We start from the raw sequence: 20,945 nt of genomic DNA on the forward strand, positions 1-20,945 counted from the left end.
AAATGGGTAGAACCCGAGGCTGAACCCCAAGCTCAAAATGCAGTTCAAGCGATTAATCACGTAACCATTCATAACCCGTTAGACTTACCCCAGGAGCTTGGGAGTAGTGAAAAAGGAGAGCAACCTGTAATGGGACCTAAACTATCTCTAGAACAAAAAAATCAGCTAGAACAACTACTGGATCAGTACCCTAAACTCAACTCAGGCAATCCTGGGCGGACCTCTTTAGTAGCCCATAATATTGTCACTCAACCCGGAAAGGTGGTCAACGTGAAACCCTATCGAATTCTCGAGGCCAGAAGAGAGGCACTGGAACAGGAAATCGAAAAGATGCTTCAGACAGGCATAATTGAACCCTCCAAGAGCAATTGGCGCTCTACCATTGTGTTAGTGCCCAAACCGGATGGGAGTATTCGCTTTTGCATAGACTTTAGACAGGTGAACGCCCACTCCAAATATGATAATTACCCTATGCCTTGAGTGGACGAGCTGATAGAGAGGTTGGGAGACGCTCGAGTCATGTCCACCATTGATTTAACAACAGGGTATTGGCAAATCCCTTTAACCCCTTCAGCTCAATTGAAGACAGCGTTTTCAACACCCTCAGGGTTGTACCACTTTAAAGTAATGCCCTTTGGACTCCATGGCGCACCAGCCACTTTTCAAAGGCTTATGGACATCTTACTAAGGGTACACCAAAAGTATGCAGTGGCCTATTTGGATGATATTGTGGTATATAGCCCTGACTGGGAGACTCACATGGAACACCTGAAGAGCCTGTTTGATACGCTGACTCAGGCTGGGTTGACTATGAACCCAAAGAAGGCCACATTAGGGACGCATCAAATAAACTATTTAGGGTATACAATAAGTGAAGGTACCCTTAAGCCCCAAATCAACAAGTTAGAGGCGATTCAGAACATTCCTAAACCTACCACTAGAAAGGAAGTAAGAGCCTTTTTGGGATTAGTGGGGTATTATAGGAGATTTATTCCTCAACTGTCAGACGTGGTCAGCCCTCTGACTGACTTGTTAAGACACAAACCCTCCAGAGCCAAGATTGAGTGGGGTCCGTTACAGGAGAAGAGCTTTGATACCTTAAAAACTTTGCTATGCAATACTCCAATACTGACTTGTCCCGATTATAAGAAGTCGTTTGTGTTACAAACCGACGCCTCGGATATGGGACTTGGAGCAGTATTATCACAACCAGACTCTCAAGGTCTACTTAAACCGGTGTTGTACCTAAGTCGGAAACTATTCCCAAGGGAGACTAGATATGCCACCATGGAAAAAGAATGCCTCGCCATAAAGTGGGCCATGGAAGCTCTACAATACTACTTGTTGGGACGTACGTTCTTTCTAGTAACAGATCATGCACCATTAACTTGGCTAGCCAACAATAAGGATACCAATGCTAAAATATTACGCTGGTTCTTAGCATTACAGCCCTTCTCCTTTCAGACTCTCCACATGCCCGGGAAATTACAAAATAACGTGGACTACCTATCCAGATTCCCTCTATCTGAATGGCCCGATCGTCCATCCCAAGAAGAGAGACAATGTGATAGCGGCGGGTCGGATGCCGAGAAATTCAAGATGGCGCCCAAATGGGCGCCCGCCGATTCCACAGTGAGCGGTCTAGCTTCCGGGCCGAGGGGAGGAGTATGGTCACGAGAAAAGCGGAACAACGGAGACGACGGCGGCGAGGAGGAGAGAACTGAGGAGGAAACGCGGGAGGAGCGTGCCGGACAGAGAAAGACGGCGGTTCAGGACGTGGAGACCGGAGGAAAGACCGGCGGAGCGGAGGACAGCGGCGGGAGAACCGAGGAGGACGGAGCATCGCCCCAGAGGGAGAATCTTTCTACAACCACCACTCCAGTATCCGGTAGTCCCCAGAGGCAACAGGACACCGAGATACCCACTGCTACGGTCCAAGGGGACCGTAGCTCCAGGCAAGTGACGTGGAGGGAAGGGTGGAGAAGGAGGTTGGAGGGAAAGGGTTTCTTGGGACTGTGGCAAAAGTAAAGCACTCGCATCCTGAATGAGTAATGATCCTTGCACTACCCCTTCACTTTCCCGGCCATGCAACCCCTGACTACCCTGCACTAACCTCGGTGATCTAGGAATGTTGGTGACGGGGAGCACCCTGTAAAGTTGTAAACTGAGCAGACAAACAGTGACAGTAGTGTCATTTGTTTCTTTTCTTTTTCCTGTTTGCCTTTTGGGGAAGCACCGGCCCGGGCTGCGGTGGGTGAAGAGTAAAGCTGGAAGAAGCAGAAGACCTTCCGCTAGATGACAGTTATTACAGACTGCCTATTTGTTACATTCTTTTTGTTGGCTCTGGTACACCCCAACTGTTACGACTGCTTGTTAGAACAGAAATAAACCTCCTGCGTTGTGAGAAATTTGTGAGCCACGTGGTTACGCATAAGGGGGAACTGATACTTCCGGGTTCAACTAAAGAGGTAGAAGGGTGAAAACCACCACAGACCCATAGCGCGGCTTCTTTTTATGCTTCCTTGAAGACTTCGAGGTATGCGGAGTCAGCGACATTGACCAGGACCTCACCTCTTTCGACCCCTTTTCTGTTTTTTAGCTTTAGCCATAAACAACTTGGCCTCCCTCTCCTTCAATGCCTTGGGGTTCATGCGCCTGCATAACGAAGACTCTGCGAAGTCGTGGTCCGACCAGAGACACCACAAACAGTCTTCCTGAGGGTCAGTAATCAACATCTGACCGCCACATTACCTGCATGACTTGAATAAGTACTTCCTCTGAGTGGACATGGTCGCTGCTACAAAGACCTGAAGACTTGCAACAAAGAAACTCCCAGAAATGCAGAGCCTTGGGAAAAATCGTTATGCGTCGATGGCGCGGAAAAAAGGGAACTGACTTCAGCATGCTGATGGGGTCTTCTTATGGCTCTGATGACGTCACGCAGAGTCACGTGCGGAGCGGTTCCACTGTGACGTCCTCGTCGACGTGGCAGAGCTGAGGAGAAAAGTCAGGTACTGAGCAAGGGGTAATTCATAAGGTGGGAATCCACAGGCAGATGTATCCTTCAGAAAGTTTTTTTTTACATTTTTCACCTGCGATTGTGCCACTAACTTCATATTACTTTCTCTTGAAGAATTCAACACCCTAAACCAGTGCGCTATTTTCAAAGCTAAACTGTAACATGCCATCAAACATAGTTCCATACAGTTTTATAAAGTAACACATTCCTCTAGACTATCTTTAACTAACAGTGAGCAGTGTTGTACTCTAGAAATAGCAATATCTCCTCTCAAACATCTCGTAGGAGTAACATATGTTTACAGTAAGTTTCATAAAACACTAGGGGCCTCATGTAGGTAGCCAAATACCGGTCGGTAACGGCCGATTTTCGGTAATTATACCGTTACCGACCGATATTTTGGCCATTGGTATGTAGGGGGACATATTTTGCTTTCGGAATTTACCGAATCGGTAAAATTACCGATTCGGTAATAATACCGAATCGGTAATGTTACCGAATCGGTAACTTTTCCGAATCGGTAATTTTACCGATTCGGTAAATTCCGAAAGCAAAATCGAGATGTAGGGGGAGTGTGTGTGTGTGTTTATGAGTCGGTATTTACCACCAACTTATAGTTGGTGGTAAAAAATGAATGTATGTGTAAATGCATTTTTACGCGCGTAGCAGTGTGCAATGTGGCATACATACATGCCCTTAGGGCATGTATGTGTGCCACATGTGCACACATGGCCGAATCAGGGGTGCAACAGGGTGTCAATGTGACACCCTGCCACCCTTGTATGTGTTCCCCCCATTACCGAATCGGTATTTACCGATTCGGTAATGAGGCATACCTTCCCATCAATGGGAAGGTATGCCTCATTACCGAATCGGTAAATACCGATTCGGTAATTACCGACTAGTAACGAATCGGTAAAAATTACCGACTCATTACCTACATACGAGTTACCACTTCTTAAATACCGAGTCGGTACGGCTCGGTATTTAAGAAGTGGTAACTGGTACGCTACCTACATGAGGCCCTAGGTCTTGCTTCTTTGTTTTTATGATTTTTGAAACACTGCCTACTTTACTTACAACTACTTGCAGATTGAACATTTCATGTTTTAACGCAACGTCCATTACTTGGTCATATCTCTCTACATTCTAAACTCTACCTCTCGAAACCTATATTAAAAACATGCACCTCTACAAACCGTTTTTACTCAATAAACCTTTATAGAATACATTTACCAACAGTAGTGCACTGACTGATATTTCTCAACAAAGTTCATAAAGTATATTTTAATTACTTAAACTTAGAGCAGTTTGTTACATGTAGCTGAAGACTCCAGTCTGTCTCAGTTCCGAATTCAGTCACTTCTGATGAGCACAACTCCAACAGGCTTCCTTCTCCTCCAGATCACCAAGAACAATGTGAATTATCTCTGGTTCCTCACCCAATAACATCACAGCATTTCTTCAACCATGTAAAAAGAATGGGAACTATTGGTTGAGCCTCTGCCCTTTTTTCTACTTTTCCCCACTACAGTCTCGCAAGACTCTTGCAGGATCATAAATCACCATGTTGAGGGCTTAGTAATTTTCCATTAGGGTCTTGTGAGCCTGGAAACTGCGATAGCTCCAGCCCAGAGGGAACAAAAACAGCTGCTCCCTACGGGTGGGAGCAATGGCAGCTCCTCCAACATGTGGAGAGCTGCTTGGGCCACAGGGACCATGGGGCCCTCTCACACACCCCAACAATGTTTTGTGGCTACCTTGGGTGACACCAGGGCACCTACTTAGATTTGAAAAGATCCCTGGAGATGGGGTCCCTGCGGCCTCTTAAGGCTCGGGAGGGAAGGCCATGCTCCCCCTCCCCTATTATTAGCATTTGGCTCCGCGGGATGGGGTCCATTTGGGCTTAGGGAGGAGGGCACTTGCAGTGTTAATCAATGGGAGGGATAGTTCTTACCACAGTGAAAAATGACTTTAACATTTTTCACTGCCAGGACATGTAAAACTAAAGTATGCATGTCCTACTTTTTAAATACCATACACCCTGCTTTAGTAGTTCTTAGGGCCTACTTTATAAGTATTAAAAAGGTAGGTTTAGGCTTGGTTTAAGTTTCTATGGCCAGGTTGAAATGGCAGTTTAAAACTGCACTACAGACTGCAGTGGTAGGGCTGAGATATGTTTTAAAGTGCTTCTTTCGTGGGTGGCACAATAAGTGCTGCAGGCTCAAAAGTAGCATTTAATTTACAGACCCTGTGTGCAGATAGCACCTCTTGCTAAGGACATACAGTGAATAAAATTTTCCAATTAAGTGTAGGTCAATTTTACAATGTTTTAGGAAAAAAGCACAAGCAATTCAGCACTTGTTATCAGTGGTAAAGTGTCCAGAGTTCTAAGTCCAACAAAAATAAATTCAGCAAAGCAGGAGGCATGAAGACAAAGAATTGGGGGAATACCACAACTAGGATGTCAGGTCTAACAGTGGAAATAGTGTGCCACGGTTCAGGTGCGACTGGCAAAGTTTGAAAGAAGTCCAGTCGGTCGAGATTGAGATGTCTTGTTTTCAGCACAAACTCGATTCAACTTACAGGCCCTCATTACGATGTCGGACGGTTTCGGTGAGGGAACCGCCTGATAGGTCTGCGGTTCCAAACACCTAATTACGATGCGACCACACATGGAGCGGTCCCAAACTTCCATTATTCAATGGAGCTTGTGCGGCGGGCTGATACCATCCGCCGCACAAGCTCCCATTGATAAATGGAAGTTTTTCAACATCCCTGCACTGTGTGGTAGGCACTCTGAGGGATGTTTAGGGGGGCACACTAGGTCCCCCATGGCCAAATGCGGAGGACCAGGGATGAAGGGGGACGCACTAGTGGCATCCAAAGTCAGTTTCCAGCAGCCAATCCATGTCGGAAAGGCCAACATGGATTGGCTTTAGGAAACTGACATCATAATCCTGACGACGGAAACGCCGCTCTTAAGGGATTATGAGGCCTTTATGACTGGCTGACGGGCTCCTTGAGCCCGTTGGAACAGGATTGGATTTTCTGGCCAGTTTAAACTCCGACCGCCAACATCATAATACAGCAGTCTGACTTTAAACCTACCATGTCGGTCAGAAAGCCTCCGACCAACGGTCGCAGGCGTTCCGACCAGCATCGTAATCAGGCCATCAGTTTTATATCCTTTTGGACAGGTGGCCATCAAAAGGAATGAAGTATCAGTTTTAAGATTGATTTACCACCTCTATGTCTGGCCACTGGCGATTCATGACATATTCTGAAAACCTTCCCTCTCTAATCCTTCAAAGAAGCAAATAAGGCTTTCCCTTTAAAGACTATATTCTCTTGCTTGTGAATACTTCCTTGTAACACCTCCCATTCATTCTTATAAACCTTGGAATACCCAGTTTGAACCTTTTTCTAAAATGACTGTGCCACCCCAATTATCTTTTGAGGAGAAAAATATATTCTGATCATAAGTTGGTTAAGACTCGGAGTATCTTTAGAAAAGACCCCCAGCAAGAATGTTCTTAGACCCAAGAATGTGGGTTATCACAAAGTCAAATATACTGAATATGCACATCGTGCCTGACATCTGTTTCGGCACTGCATTTTTCGGAGGCATTGCCGATTCTTATGATCAGTTAGGAGCTTGAATGGCTCGCAAGCACCCATCAAGTATTGTCTTCATTGAAAACAGCATAATATAAACAATGGTTCCAAAGGGAAACAAATAATTTCAATTGCAATAAATCAAACAGCAAAAATCAAAGAACAAAGATCAAAAAGCACAGCATTGAAAAATCAATCAAATAATCAATAATAAACAATGAATTACAATTCGAAAAACAACAATTTATTTTTTTGTATTGTCAGTTGGATATCAGCTTATTTGAATATAAACAAAAATGAAAAAGGCTGTATATACAATATTTTAGAAAAACGACGCAGTGACAAAGTGAATAAAGTGACTAAGTGCAATAGTGAAAGTGTAGGTATTTACAGTATATGCACGTGATTATCAATAAAATCAAAGTATACACAAAAAACAAATTTTACAACAAACTTTTTGTTGTAAAAGTCCTCAACTTCGTTATGAATGTAGGATAAACCTTGTCAGACACATGTCCTATCTTTTTATGTTATACACAAGGAGTTCCAATTGGTAAGGGACTGTGGAATCGTCAACGTTTCGACCCTATATTGACCAGTCGTTGTAAATAGTCATATCGGGTCTTCTTCAGGACACAGAAGGTGTATAACAGCCTAAACAAAATAAATATAAATAGATAAATATCTGTGCTGTGTTAAAGACTTTGAGACAGGGAGAACAAGAGTATCCCCATACACTCACCTAGATTGCAGGTGATGGGGCAAACTTTCACCAAAATGTCGCAGTTGCTACTCGTTACCAATCGGAAGGGACAGCCTGGTGACATGTATACATAGTAGTAAGAGTATAATAGATGCAAGGGATAATTTAAACCATTGAACCCATAGATAATTAATTACCAGGATCGGAGAGAATCTTGATTGTAAAGGAGAATCGTCTTAGTCTAATCGGTAACTCTTTATTTTCTATCTTTTTACGCTTCGAATAGCAGGACCTGCTAGGGACTACTACAATTGTAGACCCAAATAAAAGTAAAAATGATCAGAATAATATTCAAAAGACCAACAGTTAACACCATTCTAGGTTAGTAATGACACACGTGCTAGCTCACCTGACTTCAAGGTAGAGACTTAACGTGTACCACAGCAATCAGGACACGAGTTCAACTACAAATGCATAAGGCAAAACATCTTTAGTTCCACAGCTGAGGTCTAATCTGTTCAACATTTCTTTATCGATCTCGACATTCAGTGAATTGAGCCATACTTTGTCAATTGTATTTCATGACTCAATGTCGAGATCGATAAAGAAATGTTGAACAGATTAGACCTCAGCTGTGGAACTAAAGATGTTTTGCCTTATGCATTTGTAGTTGAACTCGTGTCCTGATTGCTGTGGTACACGTTAAGTCTCTACCTTGAAGTCAGGTGAGCTAGCACGTGTGTCATTACTAACCTAGAATGGTGTTAACTGTTGGTCTTTTGAATATTATTCTGATCATTTTTACTTTTATTTGGGTCTACAATTGTAGTAGTCCCTAGCAGGTCCTGCTATTCGAAGCGTAAAATGATAGAAAATAAAGAGTTATCGATTAGACTAAGACGATTCTCCTTTACAATCAAGATTCTCTCCGATCCTGGTAATTAATTATCTATGGGTTCAATGGTTTAAATTATCCCTTGCATCTATTATACTCTTACTACTATGTATACATGTCACCAGGCTGTCCCTTCCGATTGGTAACGAGTAGCAACTGCGACATTTTGGTGAAAGTCTGTCCCATCACCTGCAATCTAGGTGAGTGTATGGGGATACTCTTGTTCTCCCTGTCTCAAAGTCTTTAACACAGCACAGATATTTATCTATATATATTTATTTTGTTTAGGCTGTTATACACCTTCTGTGTCCTGAAGAAGACCCGATATGACTATTTACAACGACTGGTCAATATAGGGTCGAAACGTTGACGATTCCACAGTCCCTTACCAATTGGAACTCCTTGTGTATAACATAAAAAGATGGGACATGTGTCTGACAAGGTTTATCCTATATTCATAACGAAGTTGAGGACTTTTACAACAAAAAGTTTGTTGTAAAATTTGTTTTTTGTGTATACTTTGATTTTATTGATAATCACGTGCATATACTGTAAATACCTACACTTTCACTATTGCACTTAGTCACTTTATTCACTTTGTCACTGCGTCGTTTTTCTAAAATATTGTATATACAGCCTTTTTCTTTTTTGTTTATATTCAAATAAGCTGATATCCAACTGACAATACAAAAAAATAAATTGTTGTTTTTCGAATTGTAATTCATTGTTTATTATTGATTATTTGATTGATTTTTCAATGCTGTGCTTTTTGATCTTTGTTCTTTGATTTTTGCTGTTTGATTTATTGCAATTGAAATTATTTGTTTCCCTTTGGAACCACTGTTTATATTATGTTGATGAGGCCCAGGTTCCTTGGGTTATAGGGTTACCCCTGTTTATTTAACTTTCATTGAAAACAGGCCAGTTTCATCACCAAAAGTTCTCTTTTTAGACCAGGGTAATTTCTTTCTGAATCTGACTAGATATGGGATAAATAAAAAGATACGGTGCTCTAAACCATCCTCCTCTTTTGTAGGAAAACAGCTCCAATGTCCCTCTTTCAGGCGTCTGTTTAAACTTCCTGATCAGATCAGGGTGCCCATAAGATGGGTGCTATTGATAAAAGCCTTAGTTTCTTAATGGCTTTATGAGCAAGAGAGTCCTGTTAAAAACCTTGAAAGAACTTCTCTTTTTTGAGAATTCGTGTTATGTTACTGGTTAGATGGGCAAACCATTGCTGATCAAAGTTGGCAAATTCAAGAAAGCGCTGAGTTTCCTTGACGTTAGAAGGACATGGCCTTCCAGGATTTAAGTTATTTAAGTTATTTTTCGAGGATCCATTACCACTCCTTGGTTATTTAACTTAGTATTGCACATCAGACAGCACAAACTCACATATCTCAAGTTTGCAGAAAAGTTGATTCTATCGAAGTCTATCCAGCACTTGAAAAACATGTGAGTAATGTAGTTTAAGATCTCTGGGGTAAATCAAAATGTCATCTATAACAGATAACCACAAACTGGTTCTAGATGTCAGAAAAAAACCTGATCCATTAACAGTCGGAAGACCTCTAGGGCATTACTCAACCCAAAAGGCATATACGGTATGCATAATGGCCCTGTGGGGTCCTGAAGGCGGTCTTTCATTCATCGCCTTCCTTGATATGCAGAAGATGTTAGGCTTCACGTAGGTCTAGATTTTGGTAAAGATATTTGACTCTCTCATAGACTCTAAAATGTCCTTAATCAGAGAAAGTGGGATATCAGTCCTTAATAGTTATTCTATTCAAACCTCAACAGTTATTGCAGGGCCACATTCATTAGATTTCTCAAGAACAAAGTACACTGAGACTCCTGCACGAGCAGGTCCTGCTATGAGACCATTGTGTAGATTCCCTTCAAATTCTGTCTGAGGACTTCCTTTTCAAAAGAGGATAAGTTGGCCCTAAAGGAACAATGCTCCAGGCTCACTTAAACTTATGGTGTGGAGACAAACATAGTTCATTAGAAGTTTCAAGCAAGTCAGAGAAGGGAGATATTGGACTGGAATCCCCTGGAGAATACTAGAGTAAATGGTTGCTAGATTCAAGTTCTTTTGGAGTCTCATATCCTTCAGATGGGCAGCAGTGATAATGTCAGAATTTAGACGACATGGCAATGGTTTGAGTCTTCGAGTTGCTATAACGATTATGGCATATTAACCAAGGAACCCCCAAAATGCCTATATGATTGGGGGAGGCTATTAGATCGAACAAGACCATTTCTGGTGAATATCAAAGCTCAATATTAGGGGAGTGGTCATTTTGTCAACAAGTCTAGAGATCAGAGGTGAACCATCCACTGTTTGCAATTGTTCTGGGGATTCTTTATTTGTGCATTGTAATTTATGTTTCTTGGCCAAGGATTCATCGGGAAAGGTAGAAACCCTAACCAAATCTCCTTCAAGTAACTCAGTCAGGGCTGGAAGAAGGCAGATTGAGAAATGCAAATCCCCAGAAACTCCACGAAAGGGACTTGAAGAACCCCCGTTCTTTCTCTTTCACAAGAGAAGAGGTCTGGCATTTTTCCGAGGTCCTTTGAGGTTGATGGTACTCAGATTAGGTGCTCTGATGAGCCACAGTACATACAGACCATTTAGCTCACAATGAGCTTGCTTGAAGTCCATGAGAGAGCTATTGGTAGTGCAAATTTTCATTCACTCTTCAGTGGAGGAGATGAAGGGATGTTCGGGAGGGGTCATCTCAATTCCAATGGGTATTAGTCGAGAGCTACCCACTGCTGGAGTTGCTGAGTCCTTCATTTCTCCAACCAACGCTCTCGGAAGTGATGCTTAATCATTAGAGCTTGAGCCATCAGCTTAGAAAAGTGACCAGTCAGATAGAATGAACCAACTCATCTTTAATTTCTTCTTTCAAACCCCTACGAAAGATGATCATCAAGGTACGTTCAACCCACATGGTTTCAGCAGCAAATTGCCGAAATTTGTTGATGTAGGACAAATCATCTTGTCCGCTTTGGCTAATCACACAAAGTGCCTCTTCTGCCAAGAATTTCAAGTCTGGTCTCTCAAAAATTAGTTTGAAGACAGCTATAATGAAGGGGGCATAATTGGAGAGGCTAGGATCTTCAGTGGTTACCAAAGGGGCACCCATGGTTCAGACAAGGCACTGATTAAATATCCAACCTTAGCCCAATTCTGTGACATTTGATCAAGGTGGAAGGTAAAAAAGACAGTCAAAGAATTCAGAAATTCTTTTCATTTGTTTGGATCCCTGGAAAAACATGAAGCTGCCGGAGAAGCCATTGGAACATCTAAGGCTCTGGAAGTGAGGATCTGTGGTAGAGCAAGATTTTCATAATGTACTTGTTAAACCTTTTGCATCTGTTACTGTGCTAAGACCTGCCCCTGGTCCACTTGCACTGCCTGGGTTCGATCCATCTCTACGGTTGGGACAGAAGATTGTGCATTGTAAACTGTCAAGGGACTGATGTCTGACAGAGTCTCTCAGGTGGCTCCTAGGACTGGATGTCCAGGTCTTCACACCCTTAGTCTGCCAGAGGTAAGGGTGAACCAATGTTGGCGCCGACACTAGGTGGTGCCTTCTAGTTGGAGCACCAAGAAGGAAAACCCCTAAAGGCACAAAAACCAGTGAAATGGTGGCGAGCCTCCGGAGCTTGGCAGGGGTACTTGCCTTGTAGAAAAAATAGGTCCCCCAAGAAAGAGGTGGTGTAACCAGGTGGCATCAAAGGTGCAGACAGGATTTGCCATATAGAAGCTGGAGAGGGAAGAAAGAATCAGAACGAAGGGAGGAAGGAAAATCAGGAGGCAAGATTGGCAAATATCCAGGGAAAATCACAAGCGAAAGTCAGGAGCAAGAAAACATGGTGACGTACTGCTCAAAGCATTGTGATGCAAACAATAGAGAGGATTTCCTCCTTTTGTAAACCAGGAACAGGAAGTTGCATAAGGAATAACAGTTTCCAACATGCATTTGGTTTAGTTTCTTAGGGAACTGTAACGTGACGGTCGTCTTGGATTGAGCTAGATATTACCTTCCCAGAAACGCTCACTGAAAGATCCTGGGAAGAAGAGAAATCATGCTGCTGGAAGCGCAGGAATTATCTTCAAGGGAAAATCCTCTGCAAAGAGAAGCAACGGATGAAGAGGCTGCTCCGGCGGGCCTACCGACGAAAGGTGCATTTAATTAGGGAGAGCGGCAGCCCTCCTGAACTGCTGGAGCTCCTCCTGCACAGGGAGAGCAGCAAGTTCCACCCGCCCGTGATGGAGCAAGGAGGAGATGCAGGGCGGGACAGCAGCTGCTGTAGCAGCACAACACACCAAGTTGGTGTTGTAACTGATTCGGAAAAGGCAATGGGTCCCCTTAGGACCCCTTTCTCTTCGGGAGTCTTGTTGGTAGGCTCAGGGGGAGAAGAAGGTGGCCAAGTGCATTCTCCCTCTGAATTTGTCCAAAACAGAAAACTTTTTTGCGTAAAAACAGTACTGGTTCCATTAAAGAACATAGGCTGCTTTAAAAAAAAAAATCTGTTTTAGAATCATCGGGATGGTGGTATGCTGTCCCTTTCAGGCGACCATCCCAGTGATTACAGCTAATCACAGAGGCTTAAAAGTTGCCACTTTAATATTCATTAGTCAGGTCACTCTGCAACCCCCTGCGATTCAGTATTTTGTGAACCGGCCTAATAATACATGGGTTAGTGTGAAAAATACTATTCCATTCGCAAAACATCTATACAAATTTGCTACCGCTTTTTGCAAATGGAAAAATAATATATCTGGACCCTAACTTGCTTCAGGAGATGGAGGAATAATAAAGTTTATTTTCTATTTGCATGGCTGCTGGTCAAACAGTTAATAATGTCTGCTATTTAGGCAGTGGCCATGTAAAGAATGAAGCTTCTTTTTTATTTCCAAAGGCAACCGGTCAAATGGTACATAATGTCATTAGTAAGCATCGGGGTAAATAATGCAATTTATTTTCTATTCGGAAGGCCACCGTCCAAATAGTACCTAATTCCTGGTATTTAACCAGCAGCCAGATAAATAATGAAGTTTGTTTGCTATTTGCAAGGATACTGGCTAAATTGTACATAATGTATTTCTTTTGCAAACAGTCAGGTGAAGAGTGAAGTTTCTTTGCTATTTCCTAGACTGCTGGCCAAACAGTACGTAATGTCTGTTGGGTAGCCCCGGGCTAGGCAAACAGTAAAGCTTCATTGCTATTTGCATGGCTGCCAGCCAAATAGTATATAATCTCTGTTATTTAGCCAGCAGCTGGGTAAATAGTGAAGTTGCGCTTCTACCTGCAAGACCGCCAGCGAAACAGTAAATAATTTCTACTATTCAACTAATGGTGGGGTAAATAGCAGAGAAAATTCACTATTTACCGAGCAGCTGTCTAAAAAACTGTTACCATTTATTTTATGTAGACAAAATGCAAACAGTTAATTTTGCTACTGGCATACATACTGACAGTCACATAAATAACTATATCAAAATAATACATCCATAGAGCATGCAGTTTGGTTTTAAACAGAACCATTGTGGAAGTTAGCACCATCTTGGCAGTTCATGGAACCTAGCCTCAAAAACATAGGCGGCGGCGGCGGGTGTGGGGAGAGGGTGTATCAAAGCACAAGACACTAAATTACACCAAGTGTTTAGGTTACAACAACAGTTTATGACTACGATAGTTGTAAAGTTTTACATACCATTTTGGATCGTTTTCAAAGGGATAAGGTGGTTGTTCATTAATGATTCCCACAATAAAAAAAAACCACAAAAAGTAAGTTTGCCTGGATATTCAAACCTCTTTCAACATACGTGCACTACATCAGCCAGTAGGGGATTGGATACAGCATACAGTTTTCTTGCATTTAGTTGACCCGGTGAAGCAGGAAGTGATACTGTAGAAAATACTGTATTCCTTTGTAAAAGGCTGAGGAAATGAGGGCTCAATGGACCTAAAAATGTAACCAGGCATGAGTTAAAATGCAGCCGAGAAATACCTACTGTTAAGCTTACATATTTCTTACACTTATTCAATGTTATGTTCATCTTCATTAGATGAACAGGTACAAATGTGATATAGTACTAGTACGTCACAAATGAAATCCGCAATATCAGGGGAAAACGCATTGTATATTTAAGGGGTTTTACAATCTCAAACAGTTGGTATTGTTTAAAGAAACATTGTAAGGACAAGGTGGAGGGCTCCCTCACCAAATTAAAAATCAAATAATTGACGGCATTTAGCAACACAAAACTTACAGGTTTAGGACTCACATAACAGAGCCTTAAGATCTAATAGACGTTAGCATTCACACTGCTATCCTGGCTCGATGGCTGTTCACTTGAAAAGGTGGCTGGTTAAAAGTATTAGGAAGTTACACTTAATGAAAGAGGAAAAATGCATCAAATTTAAGAAAAATGCACCTGACACTATGGTTAAGCCGATTATTTACCGGTAATCTTCATTAGTCTGAGTCCTCATCTTCCTCGATCCAGTCCTCACAAATTGGGACCCGTTCTTGACGTAAGACTATTTTGCCTACCCAAGTAAAACATTTATATGGAAAGAGAAACCATCGCCGACATTTGAATCCCCTGCTCTGATGCAGAGATATATATAATGGTTGACCCCAAGTAGCTCTCACAGTGACAACAAGCAAATACTATTCCTTAAGGTGCTGTGATCAAGTCACAGAGAGAGGATGGAGGGAAATCAAGAAATGTGACAAGGAAGACTAGGACACAGAGTAACAACACGCTCATTCTGACAGTTCGTCCTTTGTTTATTGTATGAAAAAACTGGACAAAAGATGAGAATTGTAGATTAACAAGACTCAATACTTGTGAAGTGAAATCTACGTAATATCCTCTCCCAAACTGCAAATGATTTAGGAGTTACGGGAGGGATATCAAAATGTAAATTAAATGAAGATACAGAACTATTATCTATGTTCTCCACTTGGTAGAATTATTGTAATGCTCTTTTGTTATAGTATTCAGTCAGCACCTTTTTGTCCCTAAAGATATCTGTATGTGAAAGAATAACATACTGCCTAAAATGGTTTAGCCTTTTATCTGTACCTCCCTTTTCCACTTTCCCTTTTTAGGTCTCGCCTGACCCAGCGCATGCGCTGGTATGGCGAGACTTTTTGAGAGGGCTCCTAAAAGTGCTACCAGGCCAGCCTAGAGCTACAGTGCACGTGAGCGGCCGCGCTTCACCGCATTACTTTCACTTTCGCGGCCGCACGGCCGCTTTGATCGCGATCACTTTCGCTTGTTGTTCCTGCTTTGCCTCACTTGCTCTCTCGTTGCATCCTTAACAACCAGCCACCCGGGTGCCTTAAGTCTGAATGCCATATGGCGGATCCAAACACCCCGGCGAAGATCATTATCTCCCCATCCCGTCGCTCTTTTCTCTTCTTTCTTGTCCCTTCTTTACCTTAACCTTATCTCTTCTGCTTTGTCTGTATGTCAAGGCAGCCTTAGGGTGGCAAAGAATGCTGTAGTATATTGTGTACTATTTTAATATGTGTATAGCGCTTAGTACGTCTCAGTGTCATAGCCAGTGTTTCAGGTTCCCTTGTGCAAGGAAGGACATTTCCCCGTGGCTGCTGTTTCAATGACAAAATACATCAATAATCAGGGATCAGTGGTCTAAAGATTTCCCTGCCCTGGTGTCACTGCACCTGCCGCACCAATGGAAGCTACGCCCTGCTACCCATGTGTGGGGTGCTAAAATATACGTAAAAAAATATTAAGAGATAATGTTCAACGCATTTCAGGGTTACGCTTTTAGCAACATATCTCTGGATGATAAGTTCACTCATAGCCAAAGCGGAATATTATTTCTGAACAGCAGGAAGTCTAGGTAGACATGTATGGATAGAGAAAGACCTAGTCAAATGGAAACAAATCATTAAGACAGAATTTTGTTGCTGAAGAATCAGACTTGGAAAACATGCATTAAAATCGTAAAGTTTTCTTTTCACGAAAAAAAAATTAATTGATATTTGGAGTAACATTTTATTAACTTCTCTTTGATAAAGGAAAGGTTTTTGTTATTGTTGTTATCATTATCGCTCTGTATATTTCTTTGTGAATTGTACGTACATTACTTATTATTGTGCAGAGAAAAAGCTAATGTTCTTCTCTTGAGCCTGCCTTCTTGTCTCTTCAGAGGTTAATCATCCTGCGCAGCCCACATAAGCTTCTTTCATTTTTCCCAAACTGGTTTACTCTCGCGCATTCTTTTCCAAATTAATTCCGTAATGTGCGGATTAATTGTTTAAAAAAATGTTTATGTAAAGCTTACTTTTACTTCTTTTTTTGTAGCCCAGAGAACGTGGTTCGACGAGAGTACACGCCCTAAATAATGTAAACAGGGTACTTCAGGTTCTACATCACAACAATGTGAGTGTGCATTATTTCATATGGACTATTTGTAATAAGTGGCTGTATATGAGAAATGTAAACAGTTTTGTTTTTATCATTCCTGATGTTCTGTTATACTTCCCCAAATTCCTGAGTTTCATGCACATATCCGCATGTGACTACCAGGTCAAAATGTAGCGTCAGGTAAGTGGCCAGGAAGTCCGCTTCTTCAAAATAGCTCATCTAGTCAACATGTCCACAAGTCACAACTCCGCAAGTTAACTGGCAAAAACATCATAAGGTCTGTTGGCGTACACATGTTGCGCATTTAACATACCCTTTATGTTGAAACTAGAAACTTCAAAGGGCTATAAAACAGCAGCAATCATTGTAACGATTTGCTCCCAAAATCAGAAACTACTTATAAATCTCGGTGCAGCTGACCTAACTCACATTAGGGAAAAAAATCCCCATGATATGTTTATCAGGAAGTGTTCTTGTAAATAAGTGGATAATTTACCATAATCAATACAGTTTGGCCGGCATTGCATGTACCTGCTCACCAGTTTCTCTTTAATGACATGAATTAATATGCCCTTAGGTAAGGGTGAATTTCCAGGTTGATCTTATGTAAGTTATTTGGATAGGAATGGTTCCAAGACTTACTCACCAGTAAATATCCAATGACGCAGACACCCTTCTGAGGGCCTAACGAACAAGTTTACTTCTGTGAATGCTGCTCATGAGCAGTGGGTTTAAAATGTCTAAACCCTCTGTGCAAGCAGGGAGTACCAGTGAAATGACTCTGCTGGGACTTGGAAAACAATTTTTTATTAGGTACAAGTAGCCTTAAGCTTGGTAGACAAGTAAGCTGCTGTAAAATTGCGTTAAGCGTTTCTCATTTTTTCGCAAACACAACTTGGTTCTTTGGACAAATTTGCATGTTTATCAATAAAGTGTATTCAGATTTCCATACCAAGCAGGATAGCAAACTCCGAAGTTTTTAGGTTTGGGTTTTGACAGCACAGCTGTTAAATAAACTGTTGTAACTTCCCCCCTTGGTATGTTCTGCCCACCCCTCCCCTTTACCACACATGGTACAGTTGTGGAATGTTGGAATGAAGTCGACCTTAGAATGTTGAGAAGCTCGACTTCTGTTCAGAGATGCTGTTAACTGACAAGCTGAGAATGCGTTTATGGATTTAACAAATAAAGAAGTTTATCCTATCCACTTACCTGCGTGGTCACTTGCTACATTTGGCGACGAGTTACAAGGGATGCTGTGACAGGGACGGCTATGCATCCTCCCCTGTAGATTTGCGGCTTGCAGTTGGTGAAGACAAGTACTGGTCAGCATCTGGGACGTGAGTAAAGAGATACAGCAACAGCGGTTAGGCGGAAATAATCGGGCCGGTTACCGTGGATGTTGTTGGTGTCAATAGCTGAGTTGAGCAAGTGTGTCACGGAAGGAACGGCACGTTCGAGGACTTTAGGGCGCTCACAGGGTGTGGAGAGAGAAAACCCTCGTGTGAAGCGTTTCGAGGTAGCGAAGACATTATGGCTTTGAGGCTGAAGAATTAAGAGAGCCCGGGGCGGTTTGAATGAAGTGAAAAGCAGGACTTAAGTGATCGCTTTCCCAAGCTGGTGGCGGACGTTCGTGATACCATGACAAGAAGCATAAAGTAACAAAGAGGCGGAATTGGGAGTGAGCGTGTCGGTGTAGCGTGACAGCGCAACAGCGGATAAACTGAAATTGAGGTGGCGTGAGGCAAGCAGCGTCGGTAAGGTGAGCGACGGACTTTAGCCCACTGTTTAAGCAGATTCGACGGGGCAGTGCATCGGGTTGAGCATACATTGAAAAATAAGGAGAGAGTAATTCTGAGAGGACGGGGGGCATTTACCTCGTGAGGAACGGTGCGATTATTCTTCCCGGCGTGAGGCAGCTACGATCTGCTGTGAGGAGTTTTCTGTCAGCGGCGGAGGCGACGCCCTTCATAACGCAGGCCAACCAGGTTGAGGAGGAGGCGTTGATTCCTCGGAGAGAACACAGTCACAGAAACAGGACTGTTACCGCTCAGAAGTTGAGTTTGTTTTTATTTTCGTTTTAAACGGATTGGAAAGACTACAACCACAGAAAAGGGACTGTTTGTTCTACCTGTATTTACAGTGACTTATGCACGAATTTAGTAGGAATAAATGGGAAGAGGTTTTTAAAGGGTGATCTATCTGAGTACATATAAGGTAAAACAAATATATTGGAACAGTATAACCCTTTCCAAGACATTTCAAACTGTCACCTTGGAGAAATTTTGTATTATACAACGGGCTTGCTGAATGAGTGTGGTAACAAGTTAGGGGTATTTAAGAGTGCTAAGGTGTATAGATCGTATTCAGGGAGACATGGCAGGAGCTGGAATGAGTCAACCTCCCCCATTTTTGAATGATCTAGGGGAACCAGAAATTCCGTGGAAGAGTGGGTTGGAATTTTTAAGTCATATTTGATTGCAATAGGAGGAGGACACTTTTCTAACATACGGAAGCAGCATATTTTGTTGCACAACTTGGGCATACAAGGTAGAAAGGTGTATGAGGATGTGACAGGGAGGTTGGTTGAGGATGATCCCCTGGAGGAAGAGGAAGGTGTATATGTGTATGAGTATACGTTGAGGAAGTTGGAGGCGCACTTCAAAGTAAAGATAAATGTGGTCTTGGAGAGACACAAGTTTTTCAAGCGCAATCAAAAGAGAGATGAGAAAGTGTCCTCCTATGTAGCAGTGTTGCGTGGGATGGCTGCCACATGTGAGTTTGGTGCACTCACTGACTCCCTTATAAGGGACCAATTGGTGAGATGTACAAATGACGAGAAGGTGCAAGAAGAACTTCTCACAAGGAATCCGGATCTAGAGGAGGCCATTAACATAGCTAAAGGGCTGGAGCACACGGCACAGTGTATGAGAGAAATGAAAATTGGGGTGGCAGTAAAAGATAAGTTGGAATGCAAAGAGGGAACCAACAGTTAGGCGGTGTGTATAGTGGATGTAAAACAAAAAGAAGGGACAAACAAGAGAACAAGTAATTTACAATGCTGTAGATGTGGTAGTCATAACCATTTGGCGAACAATTGGAAGTGTCCAGCAAGAAGTATTGTATGTAGAAAATGCAATAAGAAGGGGCATTATTCGAAAGTATGTAATGTATTTATGCCAAAAGTACACATGATTGAGCAGAATGAGGATGGAGAAGATACAAATAAGAATTTCATTTTCCAGATAGATGAGGAGAACACGGAGAAAAATACAGGGTATCCCATGTGTGAAATCAAGTTGGATGACGAATGTTTTAAAGTGTATGCAGACTCTTGTTCCCCATTCACGCTGGTGGATAAGAAATTATTTGATGAGAAATTTGCTAAACATGACATTAATATAGAGAAGGCAGACATTTCCCCGTCAGGGTACAACAAAGTTCCCATACCCTTAGAAGGCATGGTGAGAATGAGCATTTCATTCAAAGACAGACACACGGTGGGGAAGGTATATATTTCTAAAGAGGGGTCAAGCTTGTTGGGTTGGAAACATCAGAAGGAGCTTGGCATAAAGCTTGATCCCAACAACAGTGAACAGGTTCTACTCATAGAGACCCCAGAGGTTGGGGCCACGCTAATTGAGAGTTATCCGGAGGTATTCAATGAGGAGTTAGGGCTGCTCAAGAATTACATGCACAAAATTGTACTTAAAGATGGGGCAAGGCCAGTCATTCACAGGACAAGATCAGTACCCTTATTGATGAGGGAACCATTGAGATTGGAGTTGGAGAAACTGGTGAGACAAGGGGTGATACAAGAAATTGAGAGCTCAGTGTGGTTGGCACCCATTGTGATCACAACTAAGGATGGGGGCAAGAGCATGGATTTGAGAGCGCTTAACGGAAACATTGTGGTAGACAGACACCCTTTGCCAAGAATTCATGAGATGCTGAGCACCTTGCAAGGTGCTAAAGTGTTTAGCGTTCTAGACCTATCGTCAGCATACTATCAAGTAAAACTACATCCGGAGTCACAACCGTTGACGGCATTTACTACCCCTTTTGGCAATTACAAATTCTTAAGAATGCCATTTGGACTAGCTTCTGCTGCCTCCGCCTTCCAAAGAGCCATGCAGCATGTGCTCAAAGATTGTAAAAAATCCATGTGCTTCCAAGATGACATACTCATATATGGCACAAGCGAAGAGGAGCATAAGGTTAACGCAGAGAGGGTGTTGGCAAGGTTGAAAGAAGTAGGGTTTACCACTAAAGAGAGTAAGTGCAA

At 42.4% G+C, this 20,945-nt stretch overlaps 1 long non-coding RNA gene across 1 annotated transcript in view; it reads left to right on the top strand.

Moving 5' to 3' along the window:
- Positions 1-20,945, top strand: part of LOC146810956 (uncharacterized) — a 304,293-nt gene that overhangs the window by 173,827 nt on the left and 109,521 nt on the right. Inside the window, exon 3 of the long non-coding RNA XR_014965757.1 lies at positions 16,598-16,675. This is a non-coding gene — a long non-coding RNA (uncharacterized LOC146810956). The remainder of the gene's footprint in view (positions 1-16,597; positions 16,676-20,945) is intronic.

The sequence above is a fragment of the Triturus cristatus genome, chromosome 7 (assembly GCF_964204655.1).
Source record: "Triturus cristatus chromosome 7, aTriCri1.1, whole genome shotgun sequence".
NCBI classification, from domain to species: domain Eukaryota; kingdom Metazoa; phylum Chordata; class Amphibia; order Caudata; family Salamandridae; genus Triturus; species Triturus cristatus.